The sequence below is a fragment of the Amblyomma americanum genome, chromosome 1, assembly GCF_052857255.1.
Source record: "Amblyomma americanum isolate KBUSLIRL-KWMA chromosome 1, ASM5285725v1, whole genome shotgun sequence".
Classification (NCBI taxonomy): Eukaryota; Metazoa; Arthropoda; class Arachnida; order Ixodida; family Ixodidae; genus Amblyomma; species Amblyomma americanum.
Window position 1 is genome coordinate 271,895,622 of NC_135497.1, and position 19,251 is coordinate 271,914,872.

Below are 19,251 nucleotides of genomic sequence, written 5' to 3' on the forward strand. Positions count from 1 at the left end.
ACTCTCTCCCATTCCCTCCCTCCCCCACCCATTTGTTCGCTGTACATTAGTTGTTTAGACTGTACAGCGGTTGCGCAATCAGGGTCATGACCTAGACCGCCACCCATCATCCACCGTCAACTGGCCCCTTGCTGACACTGGCTGGCGCCTATCTCCGCAGGCGTGGCACAAGCGCTTCCTGGTGCTCAAGGACGAGACAAGCGAGCGGGGACCCCTGCTGGAGATGTACACGAGCCAGGAAGAGGCCATGTCGCAGTGCGCGGCGTCCGCTTGCGGCGGCGCGCGGCCCCCGCCGGCAGCGCCTGCCTGCTGCCGCCTCTGCTTCGACCTGGCGCAGACGGTGCACGTGGGCTTTACGTCGGACTCGAAGCGCTTCCCTAACGCGCTGGTCCTGGTGTGCCAGGGCCGGTCACCGCTGGTGCTGGCCGCCCAGGACGAGCTGGGCTCACGCTCGTGGCTGCTCGCCCTGGGCCTCATCGCGCACAAGGCCTCCTCGCAGCACGGATGGAGGTTCATGTGCCGGAAGGTGAGGAGTGCTCGGCGAAATAGGCTTGGCGCGAGTTTAATAGGAGGCAGTGGCGAAGGAACAAGGAGAGCTGTGCTCAAGAGACTTGCGGTTTTGTAGCGATAGCTACATTACGGTAGCGATTCGAGCCATCAGCGTGGCGGCGCCATGGCAATGGCGGCGCCGCCACGCTGTTACGTGGTTGGTCACGTGGTGCGGAGAAAAAAACGTGTCTGATCACGTGACTGACGAACCACGTGGTTCGTCACGTGGTTGGCCACGTGACCAAGTTCCACTCGGCCAGCTGTAGCTATCGCGTCACTCCAGGTTTAACCAGAGCTAAACAACCGCCAATTTTTTGGTTAGTCCTGGCCACAGAGTCTTGCTCCGTGGTCCTGGCCGAAGGCGTTTTACCAAATTCTCCTGAGAGCGCGGAGCGCTACTTGTGCGACAATTGTAAAAAATAAATCTTTGGCGAGAAATAGCTTGTCGAATAAGACCGTTTACCACTCCATTACATGCTCCTAGCAGAATGGGAACCTTACTAATTGTTGTTGTTAGCCTATCAAAAGATGCACATACCCACACTGGGGGATCGGCCAAGAATCGGGTGACTATTCATCTGTACTCAGGTAATTAAAATGAAAAGCACGCGGGAAAGCAACACCGGAGAATTCTTCCTCATGAAGAGAAAAGGGATGAAAGTTTTGATTTCAAAATTAGTAATAATAATAATAATAATAATAATAATAATAATAATAATAATAAATAGATGGAGTGGAACAGAATTATTAAGTCAAAATGTAATAATTGAGAGGAAAGAAAATTCAAAGAAAGTCGGTGAGATTCTAGCAGGAAATTTAGAACAGCGGAACAAACAGATCTGTGGCTGAACCCAAATGTGGTGGCACCAAATGATAGCAAGAGCGGGCTGCTTAAACTAAGGCGAAGGGGCCGCAAGGGCTCCTCCAGCAACCTTCTTCTCAAAGAGCTGTATCGGCGACAATAGAGCAAAAAATGCTCTATAGATTCAGGCTCACGGCAAAATGCACAAATGAGAGAGAGCGCCAAACCCGACCTGTGTAAATAGAAATTTAGAGGAGGGATACAGCACCGCAGCCTCGTCAGAGATAGTTCAAGCTGCCGAGATCGACAAACTTGCCTGTTCCAAGAATATCTGAGGTGCTGATAATCCGCCGATGTTACAAGTGTTGTGTCTTGCGTGCTTAAAAACGCACGTCGCCGAAACCTAGATGCTGTAATATAGGCTGTAGCCATGATGATAGGCAACACGGGGCCGCTTAGGCAAGCTTTTGCGAGCGTATCAGCAATATCATTAACTGTCACACTGCTGTGACCGGGAACCCATACTAAATGAACAAGACTTAAATGCGGAGAAAGCACGGACAAGAATGTGTTCAAAATGGGACCGTCAAAATGCGCGACGAGGGACGAACACAGAGGTAAGGAATCGGGAATTACTGCCACTGCGGTAATAGAGGGGTGTAGCTTGCGCAGGGCAAGTACTACTACCAGAAACTCTGCTTGAAAAATAGGGAGAAATCTCGAAGGCGCAGTGAAAAGGACCAGTCTAAATGCGAACAGAATATTCCCACACGTGCCTTTTCATTCCACTGCGATGCGTCGGTTGCTATTGCAATTTTTGTAGGTAGGGTCCTTAGATGATCGTCTAGTAGACCATTTAGAATACAGGGTGGCAAAAGCTTTGCATTTTGGGGGAAAATATCGCCGAAAACAATGTGGACAGCGGGCCCTCTGCATAGCGCAGGAAGGATGTCATAAATTTTCACATCTAAAGGATCAAGTAATCTTTGCACAAACACTTCTTGTGGGGTATGAAAACGAGACCAGAGGGCACTAAAAAAGGAGGTCGGCTGGCAACATAAAATACTTTGTGAACGGTGGAAATGAGATTCGTAGATTCTGAGGTAAGCCTGCACGGTTAAAAATTGAAGACGAGATAAGTGAGGGGGAATGCGGGCTTCAAGGTACAGCACATTGGTAGCCACAGATTTTGGGAGGCCGAGGCACACCCAAAGTGCTTCCCTCTCTAAAAGGACGAGAGGACGAAGTTTGTAGGCAGCCGAGTCTGAAAACAACACTGATCCAAATTCTAAAATTGGCCTGACATACATTATGTACATCATTAATAGCGCATCTCTGCGCATGCCGTACCGATGATGACATAATCTCCGTAACATGCCCACGGCACGAGCCCCTTTCACCGCGACATGGTCAATGTGGGGTCTCCAGGTGAGTTTCTCGTCATAAATGACCCCAAGGTATTTTAGGGATTCAACCTGCGGTATTGGTTGTAACTGGCAAGTGAGAGAGACCGCTACAGGATTCTATAGAGGGAAAACAAGGATGGCGCATTTGCTAACATTTAACTTCAGCTGTAAGCTGCTCAGCCAGTGCTCAAGTGTATTCAAATATGACTGCAAAAGACCATACAGGGAATGTATATCCGGCGCAGCCGCAAAAAACGCAATGTCGTCTGCATAGACGTAAGTGCGTACATGGCGGTGGAGAGGAATTGAGCTTAACAGAATATTAAAGAGCACAGGAGAAAGAACAGCTCCTTGCGGTACACCTCGCGTTTGTCTATACCTCTCTGAATGAACACCATTATGGACGCCAAAGAATTCCCTGTTATGAAGAAATGCAGATATCCATGCAACTATATAATCTGGAAATTGAAGAGACTGTAGCCTATGTATCAGGATGGAGTGTTCTACACTGTCGTAAGCTTTGGCGACATCTAACGTAACCAAAGCCGCGACCAGGCGTTGACGACGAGCAAGGAGAATTCTGCTCTCAAGATCAGCATGTACATTCCATATCGAACACCGTGGCTGGAAACCGAGTTGGCACGGGCTGAGTATAGTTTTGCGGTCCACAATGGCTGACACCCGAATTAGTAACACCCTTTCTATCAACTTTACCACGTTTGATGTTAAAGAAATTGGCCTAATATTATCCAATTCATAGCCTCCACCCTGATTTTTAAGTGAAGGGATCACCTTGGACAGCTTCCACTCTGAAGGTATCCAAGCGTGTTTGAGAGAGTAGTTTATTAGGTGAAATAAGGAGTTGGGAGACTCTTCAAAGAGAATCTTGAGCATCTTTGTATTGACATCATCAGGACCAGGAGCAGCAGCTGGTAATCTCTGTACAACTTGGAAAATCTGCGATAGATTAACTTGTGATGCATTATTATTTGGCACCACTGACGCAAAAAACATTGGTCGCAAAGGCAGTAGAGACGAAAACCGCTTTTGCAGGGCCGTGGCAATTAATTCAACTGCCTGGATAGCTTCTTTAGGTGACATAACTATTTATTGTAAATTACGAGAGGACGTGAGCTGTTCTCTAGACCGTAGAAAGCCGAATAGTGCATGTCGGTTGCCCGGCTTTGAAAGATAATCGTGATGTTCTGAGTCATATTTTTCCTTCGCACGAGAAACTGTGGGTTTAAAGGTGGCTGCAATAAATTTATAATTGCTCCAGTTATTTTGGCACTGGTTATGAAGGAGCTTTTTCTATGCTGCCTTCCTCCGCCTGTAATCTCTTGTACAGTCCGCATTCCACCGGGTAGACGAATTCCCTTTTGTTGGCCGCACCAGAAACTCCGACTCTTTATGGCATTCTTCTATAGCCAGACATATGCTTGTTGACAGGTGGGCCTCGGCGATGTTAGACACTGACGCAAGGGCAGAGCGCAACGCCGTCTGAAATCTGTCATAATTTATAAGTGGCTGCAACTGAGCAGACGCAGGAGTTACACAACATACGATATCAAAATGAATAGGTATATGGTCAATTGAGGTGCCGCAATCAACAGTAGAGCAATCCGTTACGCCAGTGTCAGGACTAGTGAACGTGAGATTTAAAACAGATTGAGTCTGTGCACGGAGGTAAGGGGCCGATCCTGAATTTAAGCGCATAAGGTTGTGATCAGAAACCCAGTCCCAAAGGCGCTTGCCGCATAGATTAGTCCTGAAACCCCACGACACATGGTGAGAATTGAAGTCGCCAGCCACGAGAACTGGGTATTTACAGTTAGCGAGTAACAACTCCAGGGGTCTTATATCGTGTACTCCAGAGGGGAAATAACAATTTGCTATGGAAAATGGAGAGCACCCAGGAAGTACAAAGTCTAATGCCAAAATCTCACAGTCAGGAGACATTTGTTGAAAAGATACCTTAGGCCTGTGGCAAAATTTTGGAGACTAAAGTTAGTAAACCACCTCCTCTTGACTGGCGATCTAGGCGAAATGAATTGTAATTTTTAAAATGGAAATGTTTATGGGTTGAAAGCCAGGTTTTTTGCAGAATTATGACATCCGGATTATGATGGGTAGAAATGCAGAGTAAATCTGTGGAAGCTGAAATAATAGAGCGACAGTTCCACTGTAGAACTCGTAACGAGACTATGGTTGCGAAAGCCTAGCAGCAGCAACTGCCTGCCCCAAAATGGTATCCTTGGGCCTGGTGCCAAGCTGATGATTCTTTGATTTGGGCTGGGTACGTGGAGAAGACGAATGAGACATGGGGGACCCGCTGCGCTTGAGAACCCGCGCATCAGGCTCCATCATCTCGGAATTATAGATGATACCATCACTCGAAGTACCCGAGGTAAGTACCGCGGAAGGGGCTGTAGCACGTTCCTGGTGCTGAGATGCTTCAGGAATTGTAGACCGGGTAAGAGTAGAGGTAATTGCTGTCCAGAGAGGGGCCAAACCGGCCTGCACGGCATGTGTAAGCTGAGTCGCTAGAACGTTTGTAAGGCACTCCGGTACACTTGCGGCAATCATTTCTACCATTTTAGGCATTAAAGCCTCCACAGCAGCTGCAATTGCCTGGGACAGCGTCGAGTATAACATGACTCCTTGACGAGCGGTCACACCTGCATAACCGTGGGCACGTTCTTTCAACTCTGTAACAGCGTCACGGCGCGAACAGCGTTTTCTGTCAATTATCTCTACAATTTGAATTTCCTGCGCTCGGGCGGGACAATTTGAGTAGTTTGCAGAGTGTGCCCCATCGCAAAGGCAACACTTCTCGTTCTGCTCAGTGCAGGTGCTCATTGCATGAGCGTCCCCACAGTTGCAACACCACAAGTTGGATTTGCAACCGCCGGCGCTATGGCCATAGCGCCAGCAGTTGTTGCACTGCAGAGGCCTAGATAACAAAGGGTTATCCGAAAAATTAGAGGCCATGCCTTAATTTCAGAGGGGCAGGAATTTCCGACAAAGGTGGAAATCACAGATTCGGTAGGCACCCGCATGCTGCTTACATCCCGGCTACAGCGGTGCACAGCAATAACACCTGCAGCAGACAAAAGCTCAAGAGTCTCTGCTGGAGACAGGGAAGAGTCCACGCCTCGAACGATACATTTCGGGCAAGCCAGACGTGAAGGGATAAATGAACTTACCCGAAGCGAAGCAAAGGATGAGGCCTTTAGTAAATCCCTGACACCGTCGAGGTCTGGCGATCTACGCAGAATCCCGCCGCGTCCAAACTGGCGTACCTCTGAGATGGACTCATAATGAGAAGTGTCTGACTGGAGAGCAGCCCGAACAGCTCCAGGGTTGGTCATCTTGATTGCACCGCCATCCTGAGGCACCAGCGCAACAGGGACACTGCCGACGCCGCTGCGCAAAAAAAGCTTCCAAAGGCAGGAGATCAGGGGATAGAGAAGCCGACCAGGGTGAGCTCCCCTGGCCGGGAGACTGGGTAGACGTAGCCCGGGCTTACTGCCTTACCGCGTGCTTAAAGCCCACAAAACGAGAAGCCACCCGAACCTTAGCCGATCGTTCCCAGGAGAGGAGAGCAGCCAGAGAGAGAGCAGCTGCCAGCCTTAAGCCATGAACGCGGATCTTTTTTTTTTCTCTTTTTCAGTTTTTTGAGATGCAAAGGGCGCATATTAAATACCGGCGCGAGACAGGTAGAGTACAAGAATCGCAGCATAATTCGCATTCGCTTACAACGCGGAAATTGATGCGCGGGCTGTGAAATGTTGTTCAAGTGGGTTCGAATCTTGGCCACGCCAGCCGCATTTCTGCGGGGGCAAAATACAAAACGTCCCTGCACAGTGTGCTGTCAGTCCACCTTGAAGAATTTCAGACTGCGTCGCGTATCATAGCGCAGGTGCAGATCCCGGACCTTAAATAATCAACTCAGGTAAGCCCTTACCTCTTGTAAGGGCTTATTGCAATGCCTTAGATAGTGAGGAATCTTACGCAACGCAACGAGGAATTTCGCTTATGATGCATCACTCTTGCATTGTGTGCAGCTCCCTAACTGCTTCAACACGACATGCACGAACTACAACTAGAATGGTTCGTACGAAGCGCAGCTTAGAAACCCAGGACCGCCCAACGCCTATGCCTTTAATGTTTGTTGCCTCACTTTTGCCACGTGCTTCGGTTTTTATATGCTCTGTGCGGCTTATTTTTCGCGAGCTCAATATTTAGCGAATTCTACTTAAGTCGCAGTTTAAGAATATTTCGCGAGCAGTAAATTTCGCGAAGGAGACATGGCCTGTGATCTTTCCCATGGTCTGTAGGCTTCTGACTTTGTAAGGGCAGATCGGGGTTAACGCGACATCGTAACCCGCTCTCGCGAAAGGTACCTTTGGAGGAACTCGGCAGTAGACAAAACGAAAACGCAAAGATGGCTGATGTTTCTTAAAGAGGACGTTTTCTGGCGTAATTATGATATCTGCCGAATTTCGCAACCTCAGACAGGACGTAAACATCCCTGCTATTCGTAAACTTAATTCGCTGACGCGGCGTATGAAGCGCATTACTCGCAATGGCCGTCAAAGGCTATGACGGTTTTCGTACTCGTCGCTGGGTTCCAGATATTTCACGGAGAGGAGAAATGCGCTACATGAAGAAAGCAAAGAAACAGAAAGCGAACGGACAGGAACTCAGACGACGTGTTTAGAAGATTACTCTTTTTTAAACACCTCCATTTCATCATGGGGGTAGAGTTCCCTCCGCACCTTCCACTTCTAGCTTGGATGAAACAATGTGTTCACATCATATTTGTTTTTTTTTCGCCGTATCATAGCTCGATGCATTATTCTCGGGATCTATTTTTCGCGAGCTTGGTGCGATTTGCGAAAATCGTGAAAATTAAGTCCTTTACAGTATTATATTTTAGCACAGGATTTTATAGTAAATGTTTAAGAGGCAGAGGGTCGGAAAACGGCGCGGTTATTCCTGGAGGGAGCTTGGTTTTGAATTGGGTTAAAGGCAAATGTCTAATTTGCATGTTAATTGCCTTCACAGAAGCCGCCTATTTGGCGGACGTGAGTAGCTGCGCCAGTTGAAGTAACGCACAAGTTGGCCGCGAGGAATCGAAGATAATGAATACATATGCGAACACACGCTTTGGTTAACGCGATTGGAACGCAACGGACGGATTGAAAGCATTAGCATCTTGGCATCGCATCGAGAGTAAGATCCCCAAACCTCCCGATCGCTTCTTAATATGCAAAGCTGCCATTGCAAGGAGAAAATAGCTTATGGTTGAATGGCGCCAACCTGGCCGCCGCGGTGGCTCTGTGGTTATGGCGCTCGGCTGCTGACCCGAAAGACGCGGGTTCGATCCCGGCTGCGGCGGTCGAATTTCGATGGAGGCGAAATTCTAGAGGCCCGTGTACTGTGCGATATAAGTGCACGTTAAAGAACCCCAGGTGGTCGAAATTTCCGGAGACCTTCACTACGGCGTCCTCAATAGCCTGAGATGCTTTGGGACGTTACACCACCATAAACTAAACTAAACTGAATGGTGTCAACCATTCATGTAGAATAACAGCGCGTATGTGTGCTTCGCGGGAGAGGGGTTGTACTGAGGTGGAGAGAAGAGGAAAGTTCCCAAATATTACAGCCGCCAAAGCCATGAGCCGTTCTTGCTCGAAAGACATAATTAAGGGGGGGGGGGGGAGGGGGGGGGGGGAGGGGGGGGGCAGACAAAAAAATTTGCGATGGTTTAGCTCTGGTTAAACTTGGAGTGACAAGATAGCTACAGCTGGCCAAGTGGAACTTGCTCAGCAGCTACTCCGCTTCACGTGACCAGTCACGGCGCCGCGCGAACCACGTGACCAACCACGTGACAGCGTGGCAGCGCAGCCACGTTGAAGGCTCGAAATGCTACCGCAATGTAGCGATCGATACAAAACCAATAAGCATAATATTGCCCTGCCCGCACTGTATAGGGCTCCTGCTCGAGAGGCAGGCAGAGGAGATGACGGAGGCTACGGTTGACCTCGCATAGCCACTTCGGGATGCAGCGGAATCAGTTTTGGTTGCCAAGGCTCGCGACACTTGCGCCGGGAAAGGAGCGTCCATCAGCCGGGAGCCGCCTTGCGCTTTCGCTCTGCACTTTCGCACTTCACATGGTAATGCGTTAGCATGGGCTTACTACGTAAATTGAACATTTGAGCGTAGAAAGAAGCGCTTAACTTGTATTTTGCCGCTTGCTTTCTCGGTCTTACGTGGTTGAGGTGGAATTATGTTTAGTGGACACGAAAACCATCATTAGGCTTCTTTGTCCGCAAGCCCCTCTTAGCAAAACTCGGTGCGCTGAGCCTCCGTGCCGCCCCCCTGAACCTTAGACCTTATTTATTTATTTATTTATTTATTTATTTATTTATTTATTTATTTATTTATTTATTTATTTATTTATTTATTTATTTATTTAGTCCTCAAATGCCCCTTGGACAGGGCTTTTACATGAGGGATGGGCGGCTTCACAGACGATTTAAAGGGTGGGTGGCTTCACAAGAAAAAATTTCCAATGGCTGTCCTGAAATTTGTCGCACTGGAGTGGTGAATCGCTTCTTCAGACAGATCATTCCAGTCTTTCGCTGTTTGTTGAAAAAACGAGTGAAGGTGGGATGATGTGCGCGCGTGCGGCGGGTATACAGACTTGGAATGACTGGTCCGGGATGAATGGCGGTGAGCGGGAGATATAACGCTGTTATCAATTGGAAAATGATAGAACTTATGGTAGAGAACGAGCCTGGCTATTTTATATTTTACGTCGAGTTTCTAGATTGCGAAGATTTCCATTAGATTTTAGAGCTGTGACACTAGTATAGGAAGAATAGTCATTAAAAATAAGCCGAGCTGCCCGGTTTTGGATAGATTCAGTGGAGTTAGAAAGATTAGTCTGATGAGTCTCTTGAGTGCGCCTCTCAGCAGATCGAAAGAAAGCGAAGCGCTGGAAAAACGCCATCTGCGGAAAGGGATGCAGGTAATCCATGCCTAGCGGCAGAGGTGATGCCGCGAGGCTTTTGCCTCCCTGTCGCCAACTTCTCTGTTATGTTTTTTTTTTCTATCTCCTGAGTACGGACTGCAATCAGCGCGCGCGTGGCGCTCTCCCCGTTGCCAGGCGTCCGAGCAAGCGGCGGCCATGGCCAACTCGGCAGCCTTCAGCAGCAGCCTGGAGAACAGCGCGTCGGGCGCCGCCAGCACGGAGCTGGGCTCGTCGTGCCGCGGCCGCCAGGCCCGGGGAAGCGGTGGCAGCGGCGGGGCCTGCGAGGGCGACTCGGCCGAGTCTCTGGACGGTGTGCTCATCCCGCCGCCGCTCGAGTACGGCGACGGGTGCCTAGACAGTGAGTGCGCGGCGAGCATGACACTGTGGCCACACAAACGACGAATGACACGCTTAATGCAGTGCCTACGAGGATATGCTCCTACTTTTCTTCTAGCATCTTGTAACCCTCAGCTTTTCATTCCGATGACGGGTAAAGGCTAAGAAATGATCACTCCATCAAAAGATGATCGATGGATCGGTCGTTCAATCAATCAATCAACCAGTCAGTCAGTCAGTCAGTCAGTCAGTCAGTCAGTCAGTCAGTCAGTCAGTCAATCAATCAATCAATCAATCAATCAATCAATCAATCAATCAATCAATCAATCAATCAACCAGTCATTCATTCAATCAATCAATCGATCGATCGATCGATCAATCTAATATATGTGGGCTGTTCTGAACCCACGCACGCAGCAGCTAAGGCTGGAACGGCGTGTGTCATGACTGCTGCCGTGGAAAATGCAGAGACGCTTGATGCAGGACATCAGCTGAGCGGGCCGCTTTCTCCACTGCCATGTTATCGCGAATATATCGTGCCCTTTTAGACACACCAGTGATTTGAGCAAAGGAAGGAGGGCAGCAGGAGGCACTGAGGAACACTTATTTCCATGGTGGGCTATAACTGTGCACACGCAAAGTGCACTAGCATGAAAAGAAAATGAAAAGACCAACCAACACAAATATATAGTGTTGTTTTATTGAGGGCAAAGAGCGAGAGAGAGAGAGCCAATGGTAAAACCTTGGCATGCCCAACATTCTTGGGCAAAAATTTTGAATATTGGAAAATTGTTAGCTACTGTTATGGAACTATTGCAGGCAATGCTACTCTTCCGATGAGTAGGAAAATCTTTCTTTTAATGGTTTTCCATCGCTCGCATCGAGCAATTAAGACTGCCATAAAAGACCAATGGAGAATGCTTTTGACGACAGCAGAAACTTCAATAGAAAAAAAAACGCACTGCTGCCGACAGGAGATTTGCGGGCATATTGATTGCTATATTGAAATTTTAAATATATGCGAAAATTAAGGTCATAAACTCTTTCCCGTTCAGAAATGCCTTCGTCCAGTGTTGGCTACGGTAGTTTACGTTTCGAAACCTACACAAGCGCGCATGCACACAACAGATATATAAAAGTGCATTTTATTTTTATTATTTTAGACCTTCCTCAGTGCCCGAAAGAAAGCCACGAAGCCATAGCGCCGAAGATTAGAACGTAACTGAATCAAAGGCAAAAAATCGTTATTTGATTACGTCCCGGGCCACTAACGCACAGAAGGATAGTGCCGTATCCAAGCTGTTCCATGTCATGACGTGCTGAAACGTTACGCGATCATGTCTTCTTTCTTTATGCGTCTATCAGAAAGCCTTTGACAGATCACCGAGCGTTATGCGTTTATACATTAATAAAAGAAGAAAAAATGATGGTCGTTGTGTGTAGTTAAACCAAATGCGAATTAAGTGCGCTAGCAGCTCGGTTTTCCCTTCGGTTCCGGTGTTCAGATCCAGTGTTCACGGATGGCAATTGTTCGGACAGCGATTATGGGTTAATGTCCATATACGCGGAATTGGTCATTCTCTACATTCATAGATTCTTTGGAGACTAATTCCCACCACTCCTGGCGCAGTGGTGCAGCGGTCAAGCGATGCGCCACTGCCCTTCTATGGCAGGTGCTGCCATCGGTGGGACTTGGGTGGCTTGGGTTCGGTTGCGACCCACGTTACTCTTCTCGTGTCATGATTAAATGAGCTGCCGCCTGACACGCTAGGCAGGTATGTGTATAATATATACAGGGTGTTTCACCTAAGGCTTTGCACCGTTTTTAAAATTTGGCTTTTTGAGTTAGAAGCATTGTCAACATAGTCGCATAGCATAGCATAGCATTGTCAGCGGTGTATTACATCAGAATACAGCGAAGACGTGCTAACTTGCAGGCTGGTTAACAAATATGGAATAAACTTTTTAACTAGTACTGTTAGGCTCCTTAATTATTTAGCGGCGTGTAGCCCACGGTAATTAATATCCATATCAGTTTTTAGAATTTCGAAAACGCGGTTACGCTCGGCGCTGTGGCCCAACAAATTTTGGCTATATCAACGAGTTAAGCGCACTGGAGAGGTTGCTTGGTCTGCAAGCTTCTCTAAAGCGCATGTATTTTGGCCCGATGTAGCCAACATTTGTTGGGCCACTGCGCCAACGATAACCGCGTTTTGGAAAATTTCAAAAAAGATATGGAGGCTACTTACCCTGGGCTACCTCTCAATAATTAAGGTGCCTAACAGTAATAGTTATACAGTTATCTATTCAATATTAGTTATTCAGCCTGATTGCACATCCCAGCTGTATTCTGATGTATTACACCGCTGACAATGTTATGCCAAAATAAAGCGTTCTTATAACTCAAAAATCCTGTTTTTAAAGGTTGTGTAAAAACTTAGGTAAAATACCCTGCATATACACTAGGTGTTTCAGCGAAGGGGAACCAGAATTCTTATAAATATGTTTCTGAGGTATAAAGGCGGCCTTGGGGGCACAATGATACCTGCGTTGGCGGTCATCCGAAAAGAGGTGCATAAATTTAACAAGTTATCCGCTGAACTAATTTTTGATAATTAACTTTTAACTATAACAGGCTACAGGTTGCAATTAGAGACTTGTAGGCGGTCGTTAGTTATAGCCATATCAGTTTATGGAATTTCGAAAACACGACAACCCTTGGCGCTGTGGCCCAACAAGTTTTGCTAACATCCTGACGAAATACATGCGCTTTCGCAAAGCATGCAGGCAAAGCAACCCGTCCAGTGCGCGTAACTAGTCGAAATAGCCAAATTTTGTCGAGGCACTGCGCCGAGGGTAATCTCATTTTCGAAATTCAAAAACCTAATATGGATAAATTACTAACGACCGGCTAGAAGTCTCTAAGCGCAACCAGTAGCGCAACTATTAAAGTTAAGAAGTTAATTATAAGAATTTAGTTAAGCGGCTTACTGGTTAACATTATTGACATGTTTTCTTATGTCCGCCAACGCAGGTATTATTGTGTCGCAGAAGCCGCCTTCATACCTGAAAAATCCTACTTAAAAAAAATTTGGTTCACCTTCGCTGAAACGTCCAGGTGAATGAGTGTGTACATCAAACGAGCCTCTCATTTCCATTCCCTATCTGCGTGTGTGTATATATACATACCATTACCCGGTGGGCAGGTGAGCAGCCTGCCACAATGCAGACATGAGACAAGCTTACAAACACAAAACGACTGAATGAGGGGGAATAGGCACTACAAGTGCTAGCGCACTAAAAAAATCTTGCACTACGCAGAGAACATGCATCTTCACCTTGTTCTATCTCACTGCAGTGAAACTAAGCGGGTCTGAAATTCCTTCGTTGTAAACGTTGCTTCATTACACAAGTAGATGACCTTGAACGCAAATATCAAATACCAGACTTACGTGTACGTCAGACACAGCTGGTCAGCAGGGGCCGACGTAGCAGCGCGTCTCTGACAGCAAGCGACTGCGTTCACGATAAAAATTTCATGGTCATCGGTGGTATTGCACCTGGCAAAGAACAAAATAAATGGTCACTGTTCATTTCAGCGTCGCAAAACGGCAGCTTACTAGGCGTCGTGTCAGGCACGGTACCGTTGAAATGGCGCGCCGAATAAGGGCTCAACAAAATTGAACGCGGTTAAGAGGTGGACAGACAACGCGATTACTGTCGCCTTTTTTTAGAACTGATCTGGAGAGAGAAATGTTCTTTTTGTTTAATCCAATACAGGATTATTACTTCATCAAAATAAGGTACCGTATGCACACATATTTTGGCGGGTTGCGGCCTTTAAGCAAAATAGGCATGTTTCTGCTCAATTTCCCAACTATATTCCGGGGAAACTACTTTATTGTATCCTACAGTCTGAAGCTATATCCGGCACGCGGTTGCAGACACATTCAAGGTTCTTCATCACTATCGCTGTAGCCGCTCCTCGGGACCTGCTCCCGACTGCCCTCATACACGAAATATCCTTCTTATGCATCAACTGCATTCAAAATTTCTGTAACTTTACAAAGTTTAACGGCAGTGTCCGGAGGCACCTCACGCCACGAACGTGAAATGCATGAGCAGACGAGCTGAAGCGATGCCCTTCTTAGCAGTCCTGTCACTTTGTGGTCAGCTGTTGCCGTCCACATTGAGCATACATACGTCTGAATTCTGCTTTAAATGCTCCGCAGCTGCACAACGATACATGCTGGAGAATGATCATAATAATAGCAGCAGGCAGTTTTCGCCATCCGGCAGCTCATCGGGGAGTGTGCCGCGCAAGTAAATTTATATACAGGTGAAAAACAGTTGCTCTTTGCGGATTTTTTTTTCAAAATTTTGGTCTCCCAAGTTGTGAGTGTGTGTGTGTGTGTGGGAGGGGGGGAGCCCATACACAAACGCGGCCCCTTATGGATGGTATACGCGCTTGTGTGGGACTTTCTGAAGTTTGTTCCCTTCGTTACGGTCATTAATCTGACTTGGACTGCTCTGTAAGAACGATATTGAATAGCACTTGAGTGGATTTCAATCGCTCTTGAAAACATTTCTAATACTGTAGCTATTAGATCCCTGACACAACACACAAAGCTTGTAAAAGAGGAAGACAGGAGAAGCATTGCTTGCACCAGTCTCAGACAAGGATGCGAGTTGTGGTTTAGTTAGGATACGTGCCCAGGCGTTAAGCCTGCTTCACATGCAAGTGAAAACGCTCGCGATTTGCCTCCGCAACGCAAAAACCTGTCTCGAGCCATCGCGGCGGCTATGGCGGCCAGAGCGACGATGATCGAAAAAGTTGGCAAAATGTCGCCGCGACGCGCCGCTCAATCGCTCAGTCGCTTGCATGTGAACTAGCGTTTAAAGGAAACTAGGTTCCGTAGTAGTCCATAGACCTTCGTGTTGTTCCAGATGAGGAATAAATTATGGTCCACTATTACTGTTATGCTGTAGCCGCTCATCTGAAAGAGCAATACATATATCACTTCTTCGTATTACTTTGCACCACTTTCCGAAGAGAATACAAAATGGTGACAGCGCAGTTAGCAGACTATCTTCATATACGGGTCATTGAACAAGCTGGCATGAACTGTCGAACAAGCTGTATGCTTTGTATGAAAGGCAGCTGTTCTTCGAAGAAAAAAATTATTGTACGGAGCACATATATTACAGCAAACACACCTAACGCGCAAGATTTTTTTTTCTAATCCGCAGTTTCCCAGCATTATTTCGTCTTCGTGAATTAGGAGCAGTCGGAATCATTTTGGAGCCAGAAAAACGCTGCCACGAAGCCTAATGGCGTATCTTGTGTTTGAATTCACGTGGTTTAGGTGTGAGAGCCACACGACTTATCGTCAACAGCGTGTGTTACCAGAGAGCTTTAGCATAGTGGAGACGTATTAGTGGAGAAGTTTTGAAACACGGAAATCACGAAAAAGCCCAACTATGCTTTCAGTCTAAACATGCAGCCACAAAAGTATATGCTCCGCACTTCTCTATGCGACCAGCATCGTCCAGCCCTCAATGCCAGGCGCGCCCACTGGTGGCGAGAAAATTCGGCTTTTCCCTGATTTCTGTGTTCCGAAAACTTCCGCGGGAAACTGTCCGTGCATTGTAATACTGGTAACCTGTTGCGTACGCACAGAGGCAACTGCGCGGCTAGATGGAGCTCTCTCCTTCCACTGCGCATGCGTAGCAGGCATCCGGTGTTCCCAATACGCCACCATTATAATACGCGTCGTTTTTGTTGTGCAAGCTTTCGAAACTGCGAGCCTGTGTCCACTTGTTTTCACTGGTTCTGTTCCGCTGTTGTTCCAACACGCGGAGAACACGAAGGAGTAGCTGGCGCCATCTGCAGGCGCTATCGCCTCTCGCATACGTGTAAACATTGACTTTCACTCGTCAGTGCGTTGTTGACATTCTCTCTTTCTGATCTGTTATTGTGACGCTTTCAGTATAATGCTCAAGTTCTGATTGTTCCCGTACGATTGGCACTGGCATTCAAGCCGCCTGCGGTTGTGACAGGTTCGTACTTGCGCAGAGAGTCACACTGCAATGAAAGGTGCTTAAAAAGAGTCCGCAGGATTCGCGCAAGCTGCTTCACGCTTCCCGTAGTTCGACATTACGCAACACTCGTGTAGCTTTTTTTTATAGTCCGTAATACACGTTGTACATGGATGCGTGGTCGCCTCAAGCGCCCAACAAAACCAGAGTACACGGGTGTAGAATCTGAAACCATGATGAGATGCGTGAACTTGCAGATCCTGCGCTTGAGCATTAAAAAAAAACAGGTCACGCCACTATACGGGCCTTTGAGAACCATAACAAATAAAATTAAGGTTAATTAAAGAGTACAAGAGGGAAAATGCGCCAGTGCAAAGATCCTGGCAAGAAAAAAAAAGAACAGGAAATTCACAGACATTTTTTCCTTCTTCACGAAGAAGATACGACAGTGATTTTGTAGAAGCAGAGACGCAGCAGTGGTAGGATCTTAAGGCACTTCGAAAAGTTATTTCGCGTGCAAATTATGTATTGGTTGCATGGGCCTTGCGTTCTTTTCTTTACGAAATAATGAACAACTTTTGTTTAGTTTTTAATTTCAAGCTCAGGTTTTAAGTCTTCTCAGTTCAGAACAGTGCTATTGAGACAGAGTTCGGGGAAACGAGCTCAACAACAGAACAGGTCAAGTTGCACAGAGCAGCGATGTGCTAAAAAAAAAGAATCAAAGACCAATTAAGAAACAAGAATTAAAGACCAACTAAGAAACAAGCGAAGTGTATAAAACGAGATATGCATGCAAATCAAGCGGTGACAAATGACGGAAAAGAAGGACGATATGAGGGCATAACCGGGGTTCATAGTCGTGCAGCGTGTGGAGAGAACACATAAGAACTTGGTGAGCGTATTGTGCAAACTTTCTCGAGCCTCCGGAGTGCATTCACCGATAGCCACTTGTATTTGTTGGAAAGCACCTCCACGTGCCTCGCTTGTGATTGGTTTTGACGCGCGCAGAAGCATAACTGCTGCCTTTTACTACGCTGTCTTCATTTTGTCAATCATATTAGAAATGATTCTAATCCCTCGCGAGAACCGGTGAGCACGGCGAGCTTCTTGATGCACCCGATGTTTGCCATCGCCGAAAATAAACCTTGCCTCAGCTGTGCGTCTGATTCGTGCGCTTGTATTCGACGAAAAGCGGCGTGCGAAATACGCTCTACTTTTTTCAAGTTTCGCGCTGCCTCTCATGTGCCCCATACCGCAGTCACTTTTTCACACAAGACAATAGCGTCGGCAAGCGCAAAGCTCCACAGATAACGTGTCGGAAACGGGGATGAAACGGCAGGTAGCATGGCTTTTCGGGTTCTATTTCAGTTTCAGTTGACTAACAAGAATTGAATATTGCTGAAAATTCTCATCAAGCGAACTTCAGTGTGTACTTACAGTATTTCGGTTCCCAGTGAGACCTAACCTACTGGTATGCTTTAGATAAGGAGCGTTTGCTTAAGATTATTTTGAAGTTTAAAGCTGCCGAGCGAATTCCAACGCCCACCAGAACGCTTTCCTTCCGCTCAGGTCGAATTGCTGTCTGCTATATAGTAAAACGAGCTTTTCTAAGCCAAAACAGACATTCCCACGTATAGCAGGCATCGCATCCACGCAGTCCATTTGCCGAATCCGACGCTGTCATGCGGCAAGACTTTTATATTTAGTGTGCAGGAGCGCAGGAGGAAATTTACTTGAATTGAAACAATAATTGGAACAGAACGAAATTTAGGTTCAGGGGCGAGGCAAGATCAGGTAGCATCGGCAGCGAATGCACCGTGTGTAGGCTTCAAATGATTTCTTGACAATTAAAGGCGAATTAAAGAGCATAATCAGAGCGAAAAGAGTCGCGCGTTATTTTCAGTATGCGATGAAATCAGTTCCCGAGTTGCGGTTCGAGGAACACACGGCGTAACTAGCAGAATAACGTGATAAACTAATCCATTTCCGTCTGCCCGTACGTAATACTCAAGGCCACTTTCTCAGTGAGGAATTAGGGAAACGAGAACAATACACTCTTCACAGATTACAAATGCGCCCTTCACTGTCTTTTCACCTTCATATCAAACCTTTCTGAGGGCGCCACCAAAGCCCCCGAACGAATGTGCGATTAATATCTTGATATGGGTTACTCGGCTATTAATCCTCAGCCATCCAGCGCGAAAAAAACAAGGACGAACATAAGGACATAAGGATGAAACACAGGGACGAAAGCAGAAGCTCTGAGTGCGGGATGGTGCGACTCGTGCTTTAAAGTCATACCGCAATCACGCGCCGCCGTCTCGGGTTTGTTTATTCCGCGCGTGGTCTGGCGCGGTACAATCACATAGACGCTGCAGCAGGCTTTCGTTGGCGTATTCGGAGCAGCTGAGATCTAGACGCTGGAGAGCTGCAGCTGTAAACACACGAGGTGTCGGCAGTTGTTTATTCCGCGCGTGGTCCGGCACGGTACAATCACCTAGACGCTGCAGCAGGCTTTAGTTGGGGTATTCGGAGCAGCTGAGATCTAGACGCTGGAGAGCTGCAGCTGTAAACACACGAGGTGTCGGCCGTTGTTTATTCCGCGCGTGGTCCGGCGCGGTACAATCACCTAGACGCTGCAGCAGGCTTCAGTTGGCGTATTCGGAGCAGCTGAGATCTAGACACTGGAGAGCTGCAGCTGTAAACACACGAGGTGTCGGCCGTTCGCGTCACATTTCAAGCAATTTGAGGCGACGCGCGTACTAGATTGCGCGCTGAAGTGCTGAGCACCACAGAATGCTTCGGCTCTCCGAAAGGACTAATTATCAAAGGCCGAGATTTCCTAAGTTGTAAAATGCCTCAAAATGGCAGTTCGAAACTGACGCTTGGCAAAGAATACTTTGTTCGTCGTTGTACGAGCCATTACCGTCGGCGCTGTGGCCGAAGAAACTCTGGCTACATCGTGCCAAAATACACGCGCTTTCGAAAAGCATGCAGGCAAAGCAGCCCCTCCTGTGCGAGTAACTATTCGTAATAGCCAAATTTTGTCCATCCACAGCGCCGAGGGTAATCGCGTT

The 19,251-nt window shown here is 47.3% G+C and overlaps 1 pseudogene across 1 annotated transcript in view; it reads left to right on the forward strand.

Annotated features, from left to right (window-relative positions):
- Nucleotides 1-19,251, forward strand: part of LOC144115074 (uncharacterized) — a 290,915-nt pseudogene that overhangs the window by 231,714 nt on the left and 39,950 nt on the right. The window contains exons 2-3 of the transcript XR_013311235.1: nt 161-526; nt 9,935-10,157. The product of XR_013311235.1 is annotated as an uncharacterized LOC144115074 (transcript). The remainder of the gene's footprint in view (nt 1-160; nt 527-9,934; nt 10,158-19,251) is intronic.